Source organism: Sitophilus oryzae, unplaced genomic scaffold (genome assembly GCF_002938485.1).
Source record: "Sitophilus oryzae breed Bouriz unplaced genomic scaffold, Soryzae_2.0 scaffold_1430_pilon_pilon, whole genome shotgun sequence".
NCBI lineage: Eukaryota > Metazoa > Arthropoda > Insecta > Coleoptera > Curculionidae > Sitophilus > Sitophilus oryzae.
In genome coordinates this window covers 504,166-527,032 of record NW_022146094.1, presented here as the reverse complement: position 1 = coordinate 527,032, position 22,867 = coordinate 504,166, and the positions used below count along the sequence as shown (strand labels likewise).

Below are 22,867 nucleotides of genomic sequence, written 5' to 3'. Positions count from 1 at the left end.
ACGTAGCGGTATCTGTATCCGAGGCAAAGGATTTTTTTTCATAAATCTCAGTGAAATAAGTAAACCTAGACGTTTCTAAAATAGCTGTTGTTACGATAATATTTCGTTAATTATGTTATGTTTTAATTATGCAATTAAGATATTTGCATTTTTAATTCAATATTTTAGGGCTCTTGTCTCAAATTCAGTTAAGTTGGTTTATGTTGTTTGATGTGAAATTTAAGTTACCTATGCTTTTTTAGGGTTCCGTACCCAAAGGGTAAAAACGGGAACTCTATTACTGACTTCGCTGTCCGTCCGTCCGTCTGTCACAAAGGTCTATCTTATGAACCGTTATAGCTAGACAGTTGAAATTTTTCCAGATAATGTATCTATGTTGCCGCTATAAGAACAAATACTAAAAACAGAATTAAATAAATGTTTATAAATAAAAAAGTACTTTCACTAAACATTATCTTTTAAGTAAGAATTTTACATAGAATCTTTCAAGTCCTCGGTGGCCCTTCGTGCGCGAGTCCGACTGTCACTTGAACAATTTTTTATTTTTGGTATTTTTTTAAAACTGGGGACACTGCTGTAAATTTAAATCACCACATAATGATATTTAAACAGTAGACATTTCTATGATCCAGACAAGAATCCCTTTGGCTATATCCGAAGGTAACGTGTTCTGGAAAGCTCGGGCATAAATAACATCGAGTATCCTGCCTCGAGCGAAGCACCCGAGGTAACGACAACTTCCGATATATTTTTCTCTTGGAGCCGTGCGGTAATCCACAGGATATGATCCTGCGAGGATGATTCGCAACTTAACCGACCATCCATTTATTTTTTCTTCCTTTCAAAAAGATCCTTTTATAACGTGAATGGGTTTAGATTCCCGTCGTAAAATGCTACGTGGCACTTTATTTTCAATATTCTCTTTCAGACTATTGGTCTAAATTAATGTTAAAAATTTACTGTAAAGTCTCATTCAGAACCTCGCAATTGGTGGAGTAAATTAGTGGTTTCAGTTATCGTGGAAGTTTGTTCCCTTAATTTCAACGTAAGCATTCACAACGTTAAAATTAGTGGTAGACATTTTCAGTTAGTAGGAAAAGTTATTAAACTTTTGACTTTTCCATTAGCTATACTTAAAAATTTGCGTAACTATACTTAAAACATTATAGCCTTCATCAACGTTGTGTCATATGAAAAAAATAGTGTCGAATATAATCCAAAAATTTACATATAAAATATTCACGCCACACACATAACGTTTACTGCGTACTCCATAGTCAATGCAGATAATTTTAGTGTTAAGAATAATAATTTTAAAAAATATGTGGTCATCTTTTGATAAGTTTATATAAGTTTATTAATTGCAGTAAACATTATGAGGTGTGAATTATATTGTATAATAATATGTAATTTTTTGGATTATATTCGACACTATTTTTCTCATATGACACAACACTGATAAAGGCTATAGTTAGCCGAAACGTTTTTTTAAACCAAATAAAAATAATGAAAACCCAAATGAAAACTTAAATCAGCATTTTTCCCGAACCTAAAAATCACAAGAAAATCAAAAATTTTAGAATAATTTTACATATAAAATGCCAGCGATCTTCATTTCATAGCCATCGCTGACGCCCTTTTTTAGATAATATTGTATTATTTGTAAATATAATTTTTCGAACATTGATACTTGCAAAATATACCTATAAATTTTGTGAATGCAAATAATAATACATCACTATTAGTAGATATTGAATGTTTTTTGTTAAATTAGATCGATTTTCAAACCCCAAAATTTAAAATATATTTACATTTTACCCATTATCTTATGTACCTATACATTATTTGTACATTGTAAAACATTTGCTGCATTTGTATGGTTCATAGTTTATTTGCCAAAGTATTTATTACTATAAATGTTGTAGTTATTAACTGTATATTATGTATATTTCATGTAAACTATATCATTTTTAAAATACAAACCAAAAATCTGAGGAATAATTATGTTTTCCATGTATTCTACAACATATTTATTAATCCGTTATATCTAACTAGCGTGACGTCATAAATCTCGCCCGTCTATATGGATACAACTGACTAACGCTAGGATATTCTATTAATTTTAAATGTGTTTTTTAAACATTGTGAATGATCTTAAACCAAAAAGTATAAAGTGTAATTGAAACCACTAATTTATTCCACTAACTGTGAGGTTCTGAATAAAGCTTAATACCTTTAATTTTCCTAAAACAGTGTGGATTTCTTTTATTATAACAGAAAAAGTTCCAACCTAAAGCGTATCCCTCGCGAGATATAAAGAAAAAATAAAGACCAATAAAAAGTAATTTCCACGAAACAAGGAAAGTTAACGCGAAAGAAATAAAACAATAAATCACCTCGAAATGAAATATTCTGTGGGATCGTTCGGTACAAGCTCGCGCGTTATTGGCAACAATTAAAAGGAAATCGCGGCGGTTTATACGGTTTTTACGGCGTCATCGTTCTCTCCCCTTCTGTTCTCCGGACGAAGAGGTAAATATAATTGATGTCCTCCAACGTAATTAAACGAAACTACTGGTCGGTTTGTTGATGTTACTGGCCATAACTAGGCCCCGTAAAAACCGCGCGAGTTGTATATCGGACGATCCATTAAAAATATTTATTTTGCCGTTATTTATACGGATGATAAAAACTTTTGTAGCAGGTTTTGATAATAAAGTTAACAACATTGTAATCTTTTGGTAATTTAAATTTGGTAAATTTTTGGTAATTTGGCACAAAAATACTGTGGCACCCGAGAATCTGGCTATTAGTTTTTGGTGGGGGTGGGGGGTTGGAAAGGGGGTATGGTAGGGGGTTAAAAATTTTAAAAAATCGTAACTCCAAAATTACAGTAGCTAGCGAAACGCGGTTTTCAAATTAAGATTAGGAATAATATTTGCAACAAAATTTGTAATAACATCAAAATCAGTGAAAGTCAGTTTTTGAGATAAAAAAAATTGGAAAATGCCTTAACTTTGAAACTAAAAGAACTGCCTACCAACTTATGGATGTATAAGCTGACCAAAGACAACATATAAAAGAAAAACGATTTAAGGACAACTTGAGGCGGTTAACGAAATAACGAAAAATATTCACTTTTACGCTTTTTACGTTTCGATCAGGATCGGTCGTGGCTGAGAATCGCTCCCCAGGGCCGTAATAAGGGCTAGAGGGGGCGATCAATCACTCGCAGTTCCGTCCAGAAGCCCGGACCAATTCCGGGCGTCGCTGCCCTCGGGGAACATTCAGATAGAAATAAGGCTCCGGAAAAAAAAAGCTGACCAATTTTCGACCATTTGTACTGAGCGTATGCGTGCGGAAAGAGCACAATATGTCCCTTTTATTTTATTATCGTCTTTTACCGAATAGATAATATAAAATTTAGTTTTGCTTGCGGTTTATACCGTTTATTCTTTATCTCGGAACTTTTTGCTTTAGTGTACATTTTTTGCAACACTGTGTTACAATTTGGCATAACCCCAACCCATTTTTCTTTATTATAAAGTGTATGCATATTTGATACCCTAGATTATATTACATCTTAATATCTTACTTTGAGTTTGACACCAATTGAGCGTCCGGATTGCATAACGACTTTAGCGCGTGGCCGCGGGCAGCCCAGTAGGCAAACGAGACAGCGACGCGCCGATTTAACAAAATAAATAATTTTAAATCTGCCGTCATTTCGTTAATAATTATCGTAGCGTGTTGATTTTTGCATAGAAACACTCATGAGACTTTAGCGCTTCCGACAAGCCTCAATAACTGGATTATTTTTTATATTTTCCATTTATTTACATTGCCCGAGCATATTATAACTTTGAGATAAAAATCTGTTATAAATTTTAAAACTGACAGATATGAATACTATCATGTAATTAGTTATACATTTAGTTACAACATATTCAAAATTTAGGTCTATCGGTTTATGCCAGCAGTAATAACGAGTATAAATTAAAAAAATGGTCAAAAAAAACAACAAAAAAAAACAAAAAAAAACAACAAAAAAAAATAAAAATAAAAAAAATATAAAGATATAAATAATATAATATGTTTGATATAAAGTACAACGCTCGCCGTTTTTAGCGGACGTTCTGCTTTGGTTTTAGTTTTAGCGCTATTTTTACAGAAAATAAATTCTGAACTTTGATCAAATGACAAGAACATTATCATTGCCGATATCTCCTGGTTATAATGTAGTTCTTTTTTCAAAATATTGTATTGTTTTAGCTTAAAAAAAACTTGAATTATGCGGGTTTTTTTGCGAGAGCTACCGGAGTTGCGTTAATAAAGAGATGGATATGTACGTCGTAAGTAGACCTCGTCCAGATTAGTCTTAGCAGCAAAAAGAAATTACTGAATAAAAGTATTTACTCAAAATCAAAAATAAATAACTCCTACGTCCGTAAGCGTTGTAAAATGCATTCTTTTTTCTAACCGATTTTTTAAAGAAATTTGCATGGGAAAGGTACGAAATACCGGTCGATATTACACCACATTCTAAGGAAACTCACACACTAATATTTCACACTGTCAGAATAAATAAGGCCGCTGTGGTAAATTTACAATAGCAACAATATTTCCTATGGACAGCTACACGAATATGTTCCTCTACATACATATATATTTTTCATTTATGTTGTTCTATTTTATGCAACAAAAAGAAAAATCAGAAAATAAAAAGTTATTTTTCATTTTTCTTGAATCATTCTGTATACAGGGTTGTTCACCACATACGATACGGAGTGTTGTAGCTAAACGATGAGATTTTTACAAATTGTAAGTTTTAGGTTCGATGAAGGACTATTAGAGGTACAATTTAAAAATAATTTTACAAGATACAGAGTGTCCCAAATAAGTAAAAAATATCAAAGTTGTATTTTTCTAAATGGAACACCCTGTATATTATTCCATTTTTAGTTTCTACGATTAAAATAAAGGTAAATTTGATTAAGGTTTATTATACTTAAACCTTACCGTTTTTGAAATATTTTCAATTTTGTGAAATTGCAGTAAAAATTTTAAGGCTTCATTTCTCCAAGGGTATCAAAGTTTTTAATACTAAATATTTACTGAAGTTTACTTACTGATCAGTTATTGTGTTGCAATAATAAAAATAATACTACCTTATACAGAGTGTCTAAAAATTTATTTTAAATAATTATTAGCTTCAAACGGCAATAACTTGTTTAATTTAAATGGAACACCCTGTATATTTTACGAGAATCAGATGCACAATTTAATTGTCTATCAAATTATATTATACCATTTTATCTCTTTAAGTTTCCGTAGAAAATGCATTTTCTTGTAATTTAGAACTTATTTATCAATATACCCATGGACTATTGACATTTTCGATTATTTTTAAAGATGTACCAAATTTTTAAAGAGTACAGATACTGATATTGTCGATATAATTCGTTTATTTCATTAAAAAATAAAAAAACTGTTTAAATATTTGTTAAAGAGGATCAGTTAATATGATTCCAGTATTCAAACAACATTAACTGACTGTTTGCTTTGATTAATAATAATTGCTCCAAATACTAAAAAACTGAATTTTGTATGGGCATTAGACAGTGTGATAAAAAGTAACACCTTAAAAATGATATTTCATTTTTTAATAAATGCTTATTTATAACTACAGAGACTTTAATTTGATAACTTATTATTATATTGATTTCTGACTCAAATCCACATTTATTTATAATAATTTAATAACGAACACAATTAAGTATGTAATTAATTAGTATATGGGCGCAAATAATGGTGTTATATTTAATTAATGGTATACTCTTTTATAAAGATTTAAATAGTTTTCTTTTTGCATACAAATGGGCTAGTAATATTATCGTTTTGCTAAAAACGATAATATTACTAGTCTGTACATTTTGTACATTTGTTGCTTTAAAAACAATCTAAAATGTCAATATTCCATTGATATATTGATAAATGAGGTCTAAATTATAAGAAAATGCATTTTATACGAAAACTTGAAGGGATAGGTAAAAAATGGTATAATACAATTTGATAGACAATTTAATTGTGCATCTGATTCTCCTAAAATATACAGGGCATTCCATTTAAATTAAAGAAGTTATTGCCGTTTAAGCTAATAATTATTTAAAATAAATTTTTAGACACTCTGTATAAGGTAGTATTATTTTTATTATTGCAACACAATAACTGATCAATAAATAAACTTCATTAAATATTTAGTATTAAAAACATTGATACCCTTGGAGAAATGAAGCTTTAAAATTTTACTGCAATTTCACAAAATTGAAAATATTTCAAAAACGGTAAGGTTTAAGTATAATAAACCTTAATCAAATTTACCTTTATTTTAATCGTAGAAACTAAAAATGTAATAATATACAGGGTGTTCCATTTAAAAAAATACAACTTTGATATTTTTTATTTATTTGGGACACCCTGTATCTTGTAAAAATATTTTTAAATTGTAGCTCTAATAGTCCTTCGACGAACCCCAAACTTACAATTTGTAAAAATCTCATCGTTTAGCTACAATACTCCGTGTCGTATGTGGTGAACAACCCTGTATACACACAAACACAAAACATAAAATTACTATTTTCTCTCTACTAAAACTTACTATTTTCTCTCTATAAAGTTATCGTGCGAAGTAATTGACATAAAACGGGACTGTTTCAAATGGATATTGTCATATCCTCTGTGATAAGCAAAGTTGTATAATAAAGTTTGTACCCTTCATAACTCCACAGTTATAAACTTTTGCACATAATGCAAATCAAAGCTTAACTACTTCTCTAAGTGCGTTGGCACTAAATTTCACGTCAGTTGAGTTAAAACTGGAAATCTTGCAATAACGACGTGAAAGAGGGAGAATTAGTTTTAGTAACAGTTCGTAAATAGTTATTTTTTATACAAGACGACGTGTATAAAACAATATTTTTTTTCTATAGCGAGTTACGTTTTAAAAAATATTCAGAAATTATTATTATTATTTAAAGGAATTTATTACGAGTAGAAAAAATATTGTGCTGGGTTGGCGTTGGTTTCTATGTAATTTGACAAATAATTAAAGCTGTCTCTTTAGTTGTCAGTTTTGAGTTGTCAATATTTTTAATTCTCTTTCGTGTCGATTGCTGATTGAATTGAAGCCAGAAATGGCTCAAAACGAAATAAGTAAATTACCAACAGATATTCAGGTTGAAGCGACAAACGCCATATCCAAACTACTTCCATTTGAATCCCGAATAACTTATGAAAATATATATAATAAGTACTATTTTATCTACTATTTTTGATAGATATAAGGCAATTTTAACAGTTGCTATGGAAAAAAATACTGAGAACCATTGGAAAAAACTGTAAGTAACTAATTAAAAAGTAAACTAGTTACACAAACAAGTATTACATAAAATTTATCAAAGTAATTGCGCTTTTGTCTATTAAACCAGCTAAAAACCCTACTAGAAAAACAATTAGAAAAGTGAAAAACTTCAAAAGCGTTTTGTTTTTGAGTTTTTCTACCTTTGAAATGTATCAAACGCACGAAACAACGTCTCGGTCGGTAAATGAAAAGCACAAGCTCGCTCACAAAGAAGAACAAAACCCTGAGAAAAGTAGAGAAATACAACTGCAGTGGAAGCAGCATCCAGCCGCTAGATTGGCTCGTTAGACAAACGTTTTACGACAATTACAAGCAAAAATGAACAGTCTTTTAGCAGGAAAAAGACCTTTATTAAACGATCTCGTGCAGTTAACCTTAAAAAGGCCCATTTCCTACCAAGAACTATTTTTTATTTTTATAAAATGTATATTTAAAATAACAGGTTGAACATTTTTTCACTACTATTATGGCTTTGACAAAAGACAGTATATGAGAATGTTTTACAGAAGTTAGTTCTCCATTTCCGATATTTTCCCCATTTTCTCTATAGAATCAACATTTACCGTTATTCTTAGACTGTTGGAGGATTCCCATTCCAGATTACAGATAGAGTCTTCCAGGTTCTTAAATCGTACTTTAAGTTTGTTTCCACTTGGAAAGCAGAACGGTTCTGGGTCAGTTCGTGGACTGTTCGCTCCTTTTCTAGCTAGAAAAAGAGCTTTTTCTTCGACTGGCACTCAAAGTCGTCATCATCATCATCAACCAGCCACTAAAATCCACTGCTGGACATAGGCCTCCGTCGTTTGCTTCCATAACTCCCTATCTTGAGCTATTTGCATCCAGTTACTGTGGATACGCCTTAAGTCGTCATGCCATCTGGTTGGAGGACAGCCTCTGCTCCTGAATGCAACACGTCTTGGTCTCCATTCTATCATTTTCTTCGTCCATCGGTCATCGTTGTGCCCTGCCCAATTCCATTTCAAAGTAGTTATTTTCTCTATGGCATCCACATCCACGACTTTTATTCTGTCTCCGTACTTCGATATTCGGTACATTGTCTCTCAGAGATAGCCCCAATATTGATCTTTTTTTGCTTGCCCAACGTTGCCCAATTTTTTCGTTGTGGTGAATAACATTTGTATTACAAAACCCTCTGATTTTGATCGAAGACGGATAAGAACAAGGAGATTGGTTTTGGGAAGTTGACGAATTAGCAATCCAACAACTTAATTGGCCGCTAACTGATTACAATAGCGATACAATATTGTAGCAAAGTGCTTTCCGACACGCAAACCCGTTCCACGAGGGTCCGTATCTCCTAAATCCGATTTCCCGACGCAAATTGCCATCGCTTTTTTCCTTTTTCCCGCTTAACTTTAACTCGATCTTCAGTCAAGATACGCGGAAAATGTATTTACCGGCGTAAATCTTTCAGAAAATCGTATATAGGGTGATTGAATCGAAGAGGGACATCAGGAGGATGTCAAACAACACGTAAGCGTGGAATTAACTACTGTATACAAGTATAATCGGTAGGCCTTGGAGTTTATTGTGATGTGATAGTTTAAGAGGTAATACCCTATGATACAATTATTATGATATAAACAATTATATACCCTATGATATAATTTTGGGAGTGGCTTTACACGACAGGATTGGACTAAGCCAGATTTCTGAAATATAATATATATTTCGTCCCCTAGCACTGATATTTGTCGATTTTAAAAAAGCGTTCGATACGGTAGAATTACCGGCCATCCTAACAGCGCTACAAGAATGTAGAATCGACCGTCGATATTGTAACATAATAAAAAACATATATGACAATGCTACAACAACTGTAAATCTACATTCCACAACTAACCAGATAAAAATAAAAAGGGAAGTTAGGCAGGGCGATACCATGTCGCCAAAATTGTTTATTACTGTTCTTGAGCATGCATTCAAAATGCTGGCTTGGCAACAAAAAAGAATAGTTATCGATGGAGAGAGACTCAACCACCTACGCTTTGCGGATGATATCGTTATAGTGTCAGATAGTCTGGGAGAGATCAAAGACATGCTTCAAGAACTTAACGATGCATTACACGAGATTGGACTAACAATAAATTTTGACAAGACTGAGATAATGGCTAATATGGTGCCCAGCGAACACATACAAATTCACAACAACAGAATAGAATTAGTCCACAAATATGTATACTTGGGCCATGAGATCAAAATAAGCAGAGATAACCAAACCTGTGAACTGGCTAGACGAATTACCTTGGGATGGGCGGTTTACGGAAAAATGAGGGACATCTTTAGAGCAAATATCCCAATACACCTGAAAAGAAAGGCATTTGACCAATGTATCCTCCCGGTTTTGACCTATGGCGCAGAAACACTAACTCTAACAAAAGCAACCGCAGACAAATTGAGAGTGACACAGAGGCGGATGGAGAGATCTATAATTGGCCTGACTTTGAGAGATCGAGTAAGAAATGAAGAGATACGCCGACGTACGGGAGTGGATGACATTATCCAGCGAATCGCAAAACAAAAGTGGAGATGGGCTGGACACATTGCTAGAATGGCAGACGGGAGATGGACCAAAAGACTTATAGAGTGGAGACCAAGAGCCGACAAGCGTAGCCAAGGCAGACCTCCCACCCGATGGACCTGAAACGAATAACAACTAACTGGATTGCAACAGCTAAAAACCGCGAGAACTGGAGACGTTTGGAGGAGGCCTATTATATTAACTATGGACGTGAAAGGGGGCTGCGTGATGATGATGATGAATATATATTTCCTTCGGCCAAACACCCGCTTTACCCGACCCCTGGGAGCGACCTGAACAGTACAGCGTAATAGATAAGAGTAAAATATCTTCAAGTCACAAATAAAATTTTAATATGTGTATGAATATTTTAGTAAACACCATTTTGATTTCTTTTATTGTATTTAGTCTGTATTTTTTCACGATTTAGTCCAAAATTTAAAAGTTTTCATAAAAATATCATCATTCATTTGAAGACCGTCTATCACTGATGATATTTTAATGAAACATTTTAAATCTTAAAAAATACATATTGGTATATATTTTTAAGAGGCGTATACATACAGTATATAAATATACAGGGTGTTGCTATTGTGCCACTGTATAGCATGTGAAAAGTTCTACAAGAAACTTCTTGATAACTTTCATAACAGAGATAGGGGGGTGTAGTAGGTATACGAGCAGAGAGTTTAATATTTGACTTTTTCAAAATATATAGATCTCGATAAAAGAAACATATTTTCTCTTTACCATTTTTCAAATAAGTCCAAAATAACCGAATTATTTTACTTTATAAATTTTTAAAAATACGTTCAAAAAAGATTATCAAACCGAATCTTTTAAAAAGTTTCTAATTTCTGATTTACCAAGTTTTTCGCGACAAGACTCCTTTCTCGGCTTTTAATCGGAAATATTCGTGAATGAAAGGCAGCTATTGGGCTGCAAATAAAGCCTTAATTGGCAGCCTGTTCCTTTTTTCCGCTTCGGTAAGTCTTTCGGGCGTTCGATCAAACCGTCAAACGCGCTTGGCAGCGGTATTTCCAAGAAAATCTCGGTTAAAATGTTTAATTTCTACCTTTTTCCCGAAACACCAATACCGGATGGTTTTTTTGTGGCCTTTCAGTCCATATTTGCTCCTTTATTCCAGTAAGTTCAATTAGAAATATTAAAAAATAGTTATTTTTTATACAAGACGATAAAATGATTTTTTTTTTCGACAATTTTATCGTCGTGTATAAAACAATATTTTTTTTCCAAAGCGAGTTACGTTTTAAAAAATATTCAGAAATTATTATTTCAAGGAATTTATTACGAGTAGAAAAAATATTGTGCTGGGTTTGCGTCGGTTTCTATGTAATTTGACAAATAAATAAAGCTGTCGCTTTAGTTGTCAGTTTTGAGTTAATATTTTTAATTCTCTTTCGTGGCGATTGCTGATTGAATTGGAGCCAGAAATGGCTCAAAACGAAATAAGTAAATTACTAACAGATATTCAGGCTGAGGCGACAAACGCCATATCCAAACTACTTCTATTTAAATCCCGAATAACTTATGAAAAGGAATACAGAAATTTTCAAAAATGGAAGCAACTAAAAAACCCCCTTGCGGTTAAAGTACTATTTTATCTGCTATTTTTGATAGATATAAGACAATTTTAACAATTGAAAAAAAATATTTTATCACTTTCTTTTCAGTTTACTTTTTTACCTAAAAAAGCACGCATATAACACGTACTTTTAATCAAAACATAAGACTAAATAATAATCAGAATCGAAAAGAAAACAAATAATCTACGGCGATTGTTCACTTAATAACAATCAATCAACGAAAAATAGACCATTAATTTTTCCCCAATCGTATCCTTCTATCGATTTTAGTAAAACACGTAAACCACATAACAATGACAAAAATAATAATCCACACCGCAGAGTCAACCTGTTGCTCTAGGCTGAAAAGCACAAACAAGACTGTACATTTAGCATACAAAAATGTATTACATTTTTAATAAGACGATGAAATTTTAGGGTTTCCGCTGAAACTCTACTCATACAAGCCAGTAAAATACAAATTTAATGTTGGATAAAGTAAAAGAAATGGAAAAAATACTGTTGGAAATGTAATTTTAACCGTGGAAAACCGCAATGCAATTTTATATTTTCCATTTTCTCTTTCCCATGTTTTTTAAATTTAATTAAGTATTTAATTTGTTATTACTGTGGCTAATTCTAGTTTTTAATTTTAATAATAATTTTATTGATTTCTTTTGTAACATCGTCATAAAAAAAGTTATCAGTTATTACTAACGCTCGTAATTGTAAAAAATAAAATATCTACAGGGTGAGTCCTTAAATAAGTGCATATATTTTTAGGAGTGGTATATTTCGGATCACAGGAACAGGTTTATTTTTTGGCAATTTTTTTTCTTTTTTTTTTCATTTTCAAACCTTTCTACCCCATCTCACTACGTCTTGTATTCCCACCATTGTTGTCTGATATTTGTGTTTCTAATTATGTCTCTTCTAGTCTTCCCCATTGTGGTTCTTCTTTGATTTTGTTTGTTGGAAGCAAGTAACTCTGTTGTGTCCCACTCGATAATACTGATATTCATCGATGTCAGCTTTTCTATAATTGAATAAGAAGGGACTAAGGCTGTCTCCTTGTCTAAGCCTCCTGGTGTTGATATATCTCGTGTTAGATTATTCCCTGCTTTCACTTGAGTTGTATTATCGATATTTAAATTTCTGATGATTTTCACAATATTATCAGGCACTTTTTTCTCTTTCAATATGTTTATAATGTCAGAAAGACGTACTATAAATAAAGTCCCATAAGAGATAGTTCTCCTCATCTCTACACTCCATAGTTCTGGAGATAACTATCGAAAATCCGGCAACATCTGCCCTGTTTTCTCCATCCCGTCGAAGTTCTCTATCACGTTCCGTGTGGAGTGTGCACTGCAGCCGTTCTCTCTGTTTACAATTCCGGAACGGGTCGTTATCGGGAGAACGACACGAGCCATTTGCATTACGTGTATCTAGACGATTTCTTAGGAAACGACAAGAAAATTTGTTTTCCCCCCAGGAGAACGGCGGGAAAACAAGAAAAAGCGAACGAGCTGCTAGGAAATTCGCTACGACATCGACGTATGCATCGAATTTTATTTTTATTACTTCACATCCATGTCCTGATCGTATTAAAGGACTTTTGTGTGTACGTAGAAAAAGGCAGATAGAAGAGCAGCAGCTGCAGCATCAATGTCGAAATCTGTTCCTTCCGGTTAATGTAACGTTAGATGTAATATCACTCCGAGAAGTTTCCTAACAGCATCTAAATTTTTGTTACTACATAAAACTTTCTTTAGTGAAATCGGACATAGCAAAAACTAAAATGGGTACGTTTGAACTGTTAAAACATTTACAGCTGAACCGTTGACATTACAGGAGCCGTTGACGTTTTCTTGTAGACGTATCTGTTTAAAAAAAAAAGTAAAGTGTTCTCGAACAGTTGAATTTAAATATTTTAAATAGTTTTTTTCTTTATTCTTTGTATTTTTTTGTGTCTGACGACGGAAAGAGATAAACTTTCTGAAACGTTAAGCATTTTTTCTTTGTTAGGCAAATTTTTATGTGTGTTTACAAAAAATAACTATTTTATTTTGTAGATTTTTCTTGTAGTGCAGTGGCGAAATACCCATAAAGGATTTTTTTGGAGAGATGAATCCTCCACATAGGTATAGACATTTTTTATATAAAAGATAGACTCACCAATACACTAATTCAATGTGATCTAACATATACAAACAAATACCCCCTTGTAAATTAATGTTACCCAACAAAAAAAAATACCAAGAAATAATTCAAACCAATTCTGTATTATATTACGACTTAAACGTAACATCTTCTCTATCTAATATAAATTCTAGAATTTGAAGATGACACTAAAACATTTTAAACACTTTACCTTAAGATAGTTGTTATAGTATTCGTGATCGATAAACTAAGAAACTCCGAAGTTGTTATTCATTTAGAGCGACGTTTCGTTCCATTTCGACTCGGTATAAATTATTCCTCGGGGCCGTTTTCCGAGTTGACATTTTTAAAACTACCTTTCCCGTCTGTTTTTCTATTTCCCTTTCGTATTTTTCTATGCGATGCTTCTGTTGTCTTTGCCATTTGTTCGATAACTCCTTTTTCGAGGATCTTAATATATTAAGTATACAAACATGACTAAAAGTATATTTGGGTCAGATTTACAGTCTTTCTTTCTACTTTTCTTTGTTTATCCCTTAGCCTGACAAAATTTTTACGCTCTTAAAAATATACTTAGTGACAGAAAAAGAAGCCAATATTCTTGCACGGTTAATTACGATTCATTTTCACACTCAAAATTGTGAAATTCAACTGGCTTAGCCATAAAAATAATCACATTAAAAAGGCAATACCGGATTATAAACATTTTTGAAGTGAAAGTTCTTTACGCGCGCTTGGTTAGGTTGGGTTGTAGATCTGCTGATGATGCTAACATGGTTAGCGAAACGCGCGTCCAGTGTAAAACTAAAAGTGTTTTGGTGTATTGTGGTGATTTAGTGTTTTATTTTGCTGGTAATAATGTTATTTAATAATGAATTTATACCCCACAACCGAAGAATCATACTTCTTCAGTTAATGGTAAACTGCTGATGGACACATTCCATCCAGTTCGAAAGGACCCAGTCCAGGAAAGTTTTCTCGTTATAATTCGGTTTTAATATATTCTTCTGATGATAATAATGTTATTTAATAATGAATTTATACCCCCCAACCGAAGAATCATACTTCTTCAGTTAATGGTAAACTGCTGATGGACACATTCCATCCAGTTCGAAAGGACCCAGTCCAGGAAAGTTTTCTCGTTATAATTCGGTTTTAATATATTCTTTTGATGATAATAATGTTATTTAATAATGAATTTATACCCCCCAACCGAAGAATCATACTTCTTCAGCTAATGGTAAACTGCTGATGGACACATTCCATCCAGTTCGAAAGGACCCAGTCCAGGAAAGTTTTCTCGTTATAATTCGATTTTAATATATTCTTTTGATGATAATAATGTTATTTAATAATGAATTTATACCCCCCAACTCAAGAATCATACTTCTTCAGCTAATGGTAAACTGCTGATGGACACATGCCATCGAGTTCAAAAGGACCCAGTCCTGGAAAGTTTTCTCGTTATAATTCGATTCTAATATATTCTTTTGATGATAATAATGTTATTTAATAATGAATTTATACCCCCCAACTCAAGAATCATACTTCTTCAGCTAATGGTAAACTGCTGATGGACACATGCCATCGAGTTCAAAAGGACCCAGTCCAAGAAAGTTTTCTCGATATAATTCGATTTTAATACATTCTTTTGATGATAATAATGTTATTTGATAATGAATTTATACCCCCCAACTCAAGAATCATACTTCTTCAGCTAATGGTAAATTGCTGATGGACACATTCCATCCAGTTCGAAAGGACCCAGTCCAGGAAAGTTTTCTCGTTATAATTCGGTTTTAATATATTCTTTTGATGATAATAATGTTATTTAATAATGAATTTATACCCCCCAAATCAAGAATCATACTTCATCAGCTAATGGTAAACTGCTGATGGACACATGCCATCGAGTTCAAAACGACCCAGTCCAGGAAAGTTTTCTCGTTATTATTCGATTTTAATATATTCTTTTGATGATAATAATGTTATTTAATAATGAATTTATACCCCCCTACTCAAGAATCATACTTCTTCAGCTAATGGTAAACTGCTGATGGATACATTCCATCCAGTTCGAAAGGACCCAGTCCAGAAAAGTTTTCTTCAGAAGATCAGATAAAAAATAAAAGGAAAAAAATAAAATCCTTTTTTTTAGATTTTATTTTCTGACATAACTAACACCTGGTTAAACAATAAAAACATAAACTTGGCCCAGTTTAAGTGGCCTACAAACTTTTGATTTACGTTAAGTACAAATAAATCAGATTTGTCGGTATAATATCCTCAAATATAAACCCCAGTCTCGTCCACCGGCTATAAACTTTTATTTAAGTACCGAAAATGCTCGCGGTTTGTATAATCACTTTCAGATAGAAGTGTAGCAGTTAGTACGGGAGCCCGAAATGCAATGTTTTTAGTTAATGTCTAATCGTCTAATGTTGTTACTGTCTTGTCCTGTTACGGGTTAAAAGATTCCCAAATCGTATTTTTAATCATATCTCAATTTTTTCAAATGGGACGAGGGTGGCTCATTAGCATATTCGGAAAAAGCATTTTTTACGAATAATTTGATACCACACTTGTATTTCGAGTCAAATTTTCATTATGAACCGCATGTTATAATTTCAAATAAACCATATTCGAAAATATCAAAAGTTGACATATGGCATGTCATTCCATTCAAAGTGTCATTTTCTATCGAATAAAGTAACAAAAGGCTCTCTTACTATTTCAGATATACGTGTAGGTCAGGAAAGCAGTTCAAACTTTCAACCTTTATTTACATTTTTGCGATATGCCCTAACGACTTCCGAATTACTCGCGTGTAAAGCTCTCTATTTATAGACGTGTTATTTGTTTATCTGAAACTAAAAAACGTACGAGAAGAAATAAAGTTTTTAACCTATCCTCGCTGTACCTGTACTGTACTTGCGGTTAAAGTACTATTTTATCTACTATTTTTGATAGATATAAGGCAATTTTAACAGTTGCTATGGAAACAAATATAGTATCATAACCAACATGAGATACAGGCCAGAGACATCGATTTGTGACGTCACCGCACTAGTCGGGCTTTTGTATTGTGCCATATGGCACTGCATATAGTTTTTGCATAAATAATTTTAAAACTTGGAAAAGAAGTTCGTCATAATAATGCTTTTATTTATTCACTATTCCAATAAACAATATGCTTTCCTTCAGAAACTCTCTATTTATTTATCTAGTAATGCTAAAACACTCTATTTAAAGTCGATTAGAGAAAACAGTATAATTCATTGAAAAGCGATGTAAATATTTGTGATCAGGTAAAATTGTGATGTAAGAGGAGGCTTAGCTTCCACGGGCGCGGCAGGTCAGTCAGTTGTTGATAGGCCGGCCGGCTGTGTAGTGTTTTGTCACAGAGCTGACAAATGGAGGTTGCGAGTCTTTTGACTAATATAGTTGCAAGTCGTTTGACTGTAAGCCAACGGGGTCGTTTGACCACGGTAAGAAAACCTCTGTGACGTCCTGCCTTCGAGTTGGTCTTGAGAGTTTGAGGTCTCCATAATGTCTTCTCGATTGACGATGCGGCGTTGGGATGATGAGCCACCCAAATAGCTTATTCGATTGGGATGCGAATCTGTTTAGCGGCAGAATTGCGTCCGGGGGAAGCCCCTATACTATTTCAGGTGACACTAGCTAGTTGTTGAAGATTATTAACCAATAGATCCGAATAATATTTGAATTAGATGGACGATATGGAATGGGATATATTGAATAGAATGTCAGTGATGTCAGTGGCTAGGGGGCGGAGAACCCCCGGGTGAGTCTTACTATTTAACTATCAATTTTATCCAGATCAGTAAATGTTTGTTTTGTTATTTTCATGTACAATGAGAGAGTGCTTGCAAATGACCAACTATAGGGATATTTGAGGTGAATTTGCATTGTGAGACCCGGTTGAGTAAGCCCCAAAAATAACGATTTTACATAATAGTATTTATTGATAGTTTTACCAGATATAAATATGAAAAATATTATACAGAAAGGTATTAAAAAATAACATTTATATTTTAAAAAAAACAACTTTTTATTGCGTTAAAGTAATTGAATAGCATTAAAATTTAGATCTAAAGCACGAATATTAATATGAAATAAACTACAGCATAAGATGAACAGAATAAAATCCAGATAATAAAAAGCATGTCCTAAAATTGCGTTAGCGCGTATTTAGCAGCTAGTAATAATATACCTTGTAATAAAGTTTCCAAATATTAAAAAATTTGAAAACTATACTTTATCGACAAGTTAAGAAAAGGTATTGTATATGATAAGGGCAGAATACATTTTAAAGTTTAATTAGAAATAATTGTAAAAATTTGTCTAACATATTTAAAAAATGTGGATATCAGGTAGAATTAACTATTATCATTAAGTAATTTGTAGTTCGATGTTCAAGTAACCATTTCCATAAATTGTAAATAAAAAGATAAAGATATTTTTTTTATATAAAATATTGAAATAAAGTACAATTCATTTAATTTCTATAAAATATATTGCCATTTCATAATAATAATAATTTTCAATATTCATTTCATCCTGAATTTCCAAATCTTGTTTTCTTTCATCGGGATGTTTTCTCTTTATGGGAACATGCACAGTCATATAAGAGGGTTGATTTGGAAAAATTGTAGGCACAGAATCTTCTGTAGGTTTTGGACGTGACTTAGTTACAGTTAATATTGTTGGGAAAGAGAATGTAGACAGATCCTGAGTACTTATTATAATTGCTGCTACAAGGCACAGGCACAGAACAATGTCGCGGCATTTTTTATTTCACAAAGTAAAAATAAAGAAACGACAACTGTTTTACCTAAAAATACACGTCACTTACGTTGGTTTAACACTATACACTAACAATAACGCTATTAATTATCTTTTTATATAAATTTCCCAACTTTTCCCTAGCCCGAACACACAGCCGGCATCACCGGTGTTACTATAATTTTTACCGAAAGTGTGTTTTTTTTTCGCGGGTACAATGTTATGAATCGGATCTAGATAGTTCACTATTCACTCAAAATTATTTAGTATAATTTTATTAGCATAGAAACGCGTAAAAAACACAGATTTGTTGAGAAACTAATGAAAACAATTGGTTTGTTTACGACTACTAATTCTCGACCACTTCGGTAGAATTGTCAAAGCAGTTAGGCCTTGAATATGACGTTAGCCACGATAGTATTTATTTAACGCTCATGGATTATTCCAACAATATTAAAGCGGCATAAACGTTTTAAACTGCTCTATTCCGGCGTCTAATAATAGAGCACTATCCACCAAACAGCTTCATGAATAAACCCTGGCGTTTACTCAGCGCGCGCTAATAATTTAATCATCCCCTGTTGTTCCAGGATACTTCCCGCTGCCGTCGATTTACTGTTTGGCCTGGATCTGCCTGGACGTGCTGTTCTGCACCGCGTCCATTATGCACCTGTGCACCATCAGCGTGGACAGGTATCTGTCCCTGCGGTACCCCATGAAGTTCGGCAGGAACAAATCCAGGCGGAGGGTCATACTGAAAATAGTTTTCGTCTGGCTGCTGTCCATCGCGATGAGTTTGCCGTTAAGCTTGATGTACTCGAAGGTAAGTGTGTTTATTTAATGTGATGATCGATATCTCCTGTTTTATGCATTCTACCGTGCTGGCAACTCGTACTTTTGGGTCGGTACTTACATGTGTATAAGTAAATCGCATAGGGATATTATTAAGTCGGAGTGAGATAAATGCGACGGTGTACTGTTGCGGCGTTGCCACAAGTAAAGTAAAAGTAAGAATCACGATCGAAAACCGCTTATTTTTAAGAGTTTTTTTCGAAAAAATAACTAGATAAAATCATTAGATATGTTTCTGAGCATCTGAAATGGTATTATAAGGATATCGTTAGAGTATCCATATTTTTATAAGGAGAAAACATCAGTAATCGCGATAATTCAAAAACTCAAGAAATATTAAGAAAGCTTTTGAAAAAACTACAGTCAATTATTTCTAAAGGATTTCGAGATATCGATTTTTGAATTCAGAGTTTTAATAGCGCGACCACTGTCAAACACCATCTCAATTTCACTTATTTTTACCAAAACTGCAAGTGTTTCTAACTTGCACTTAAAAATATCTACATGCAATAGGGAAAATTACAACGACTCGATTTTATTGATTTATATAGTCAATTGCCCTGTATGTGGAAAATTAAAAGTAAAGTTTATTCAAACAGATAAAAAAACTAAAGCTTACGAATTTTATCAAGCTGTTGATACAAATTTTTGTTGATACAAAAGATTTTTAAAGTTTTCAGAAAAATGAAAAATGTTCATACTGGTTCTTTTCTCTTCTTTCTTGTAAATTTAACCTCGAAAAATTTCAAATTTTCTAAGACTCACCCTGTATAATACCTAATTAAAATGCATGCAATTGTTTAAAAGACACTCTGTATAAATAAAGAAAAAAACAGATATTTCGATTCGTTTCCACCGCTTTGAACAATTCCCCTTTTTTTACTTAACAATATTATATTCCTTCTAACCAAGATATAGTATATAAAATTTAATAAAAAAAATATCGTTCAGCGATGATATAAATCAGAAAGAAAGGGCAAACCTCATAAATTACACAAAAAAAGAGAATCCCTAGGTTAGCAAAAATGATACTACAAAACGCGAAAGTCAATCTGAACTTTATTGGAAACTCATTCTGGCAGATTAGAGGAAATCCTAGCAACATCTGCCAAGAATGGAGACCAAAGAAAAACGAAGAGCTTGGCGTTGCCCTTGAATTTTTCTTGCGTTTTATTTTGCTTTCCCCACTAAATTTATGTCTAAACAGCTGCTAGTATTAAAATAAAGTATAAAAAGTTAGGCAAAAAAATAGCAATCGACACGAAAGAAAATTAAAAAATATTGACTCAAAACTGACAACTAAAAAGACAGCTTTATTTATTTGTCAATTTACATAGAAACCAATGCCAACCCAGCACAATATTTTTTCTACTCGCAATAAATTCCTTGAAATAATGATTTCTGAATATTTTTTAAAACGTAACTCGCTATAGAAAAAAATATTGTTTTATACACGACGATAAAATTGCATTATCGTCTTGTATAAAAAATAACTATTTTTAATGTTATACAAAGATTATTTAGTAAATTGATACTAGAGATTGTCTTTGTAAATTGTGAATTTTACTCGACCGAAAATTAATCTTGTTGGGTCTGACTCTGATCCGTTTAACATTCATTAAAGCGATGCGTCCAAACACCCTTTCAGCCATTTTCTTTTTTGATTTATGCCGGGATTAGTGTCAAAAACGATTGAAAGAACCGTATGTTGAAGCCTTTTGAGGTTGAAATGAAATATATCTTGTTCATTTTTTTTCTTAAATCATTTGATTTGGGAAAATACAAATATATTTTATTTTGAAAATATGAATTGCTTATTAATATATGTCCAGGACGTCAAAATTAGTGGTAGACATTTTCAATTAGTAGAAAAAGTTATCAAACTTTTAACTTTTCCACTAATTTACTTAAAAATCTGCGAGAAATGTCATTTTGGCATTTGATTATCTTCCGTCAAGAGAAATTGTGGTTAGAAAATCAAAATTTGATTGTTTTATAAGCTAAATATTAGGCTTTCTCTATGGATCCAACTGACTAACTCAAGCTGTTGCCAGGATATTCTATTAATTTTAATTGTGTTTTTTTGAACACTGTAAATGATCGTAAACTAAAAAGTATAAAGTGTTATTGAAACCATTAATTTATTCCATTAATTGCGAGGTTCTGAATAAAGCTCACGAATTGTGTGAAAAATTTCGATAAAAATTTATCATAACTTTAAAAGTTATGATACGCAATTCTTAATATAAATTTTAAAATATAATTTTATTGTAGGTCCTAGAGGAAAAACTTGATAAGCGCCAATTTCTTAATTTTAAGACTTCACAATATTATAACTGGTCTCTACAAAATTTTATAAATTTTGTAGGACAATAAGTTGTTAAATTCTGATATATGACTAGTAAAAATCTAGAATACACGGAAAGAACCTGATAACCACCAGCCGTCCAGTGCTCTCCGTTAAAATTAGGAAAATGACATTACTTTATGACACAATAAATAAAAATAAATCATTACAAAAGATATTTTAACGTTTTTTTTTTCTTTTGTTTAAACATCAATTTATAATAATTACTGTCAAGAAAAGGCAATATTTTCATACATTCAAACGTTCTAAATTTGATTTTCTCCCAAACGGTTGAGTTTATTCATTTATATCTGCCTAAAATATCATTTTTCTTTCCCCATTTCACGTATTAATATCCCCCAGATTATAAATCCACGAATGGGGGATATTCGGGCAACTTCTCAGCGATTCCATTCAATAGCCCGACTGCTTAGAAAGTCCAAAAACCTTTTAATACACTTTTCCGAGCTAACGTTACATTCTAAACGCCTCTAAATCCTTCTATACAGGTTTAATACATATTCAAAGGTCTGTTGATCTCAAATGTATATGTAAATAATTTAGGGTTATTTCAAAATCCATTTAAATAACACATTTTTGATATTCTAAAGAAATTTAGTATATAATAAAATACGATTGTTAATGATAATAAGTAATTAAAATGTATAAATTATAATATTCGTATGTTAACACTATTAATTTATTTATTGTGTTTTTTCTAGGATCAAGGATCGCTGATAATCGAAGGCACCTGTCAAATTCCTGATCCCCTGTACAAGCTCATCGGATCAATTATATGCTTCTACATCCCCTTGTTGGTGATGTTAGTCACTTACGCCCTGACAGTGCGCTTATTGGCCAATCAGAAACAGAATTTGGGAACGCCTAATTGGTCTAGTAATTGGATGGGCCCTGCATCCACCCCATTGGGTAAGTACACAGTTAGCACCAAAGTTACCCCTTTAGAGTCACGTATACAGGGTTGCTCACCACATACGACACGGAGTATTGTAGCTAAATGATTAAATTTTTACAAATTTTAAGTTTTGGGTTCGTTCAAGGGCTATTAGAGCTACAATTTAAAAATAATTTTTCAAGATATAGTGTCCCAAATAAGTAAAAAATATTATAGTTGTATTTTTTTAAATGGA

At 32.5% G+C, this 22,867-nt stretch overlaps 1 protein-coding gene across 1 annotated transcript in view; it reads right to left on the bottom strand.

Moving 5' to 3' along the window:
• Window positions 1-22,867, bottom strand: part of LOC115876318 (26S proteasome non-ATPase regulatory subunit 1) — a 109,280-nt gene that overhangs the window by 3,329 nt on the left and 83,084 nt on the right. The window lies entirely within an intron of this gene.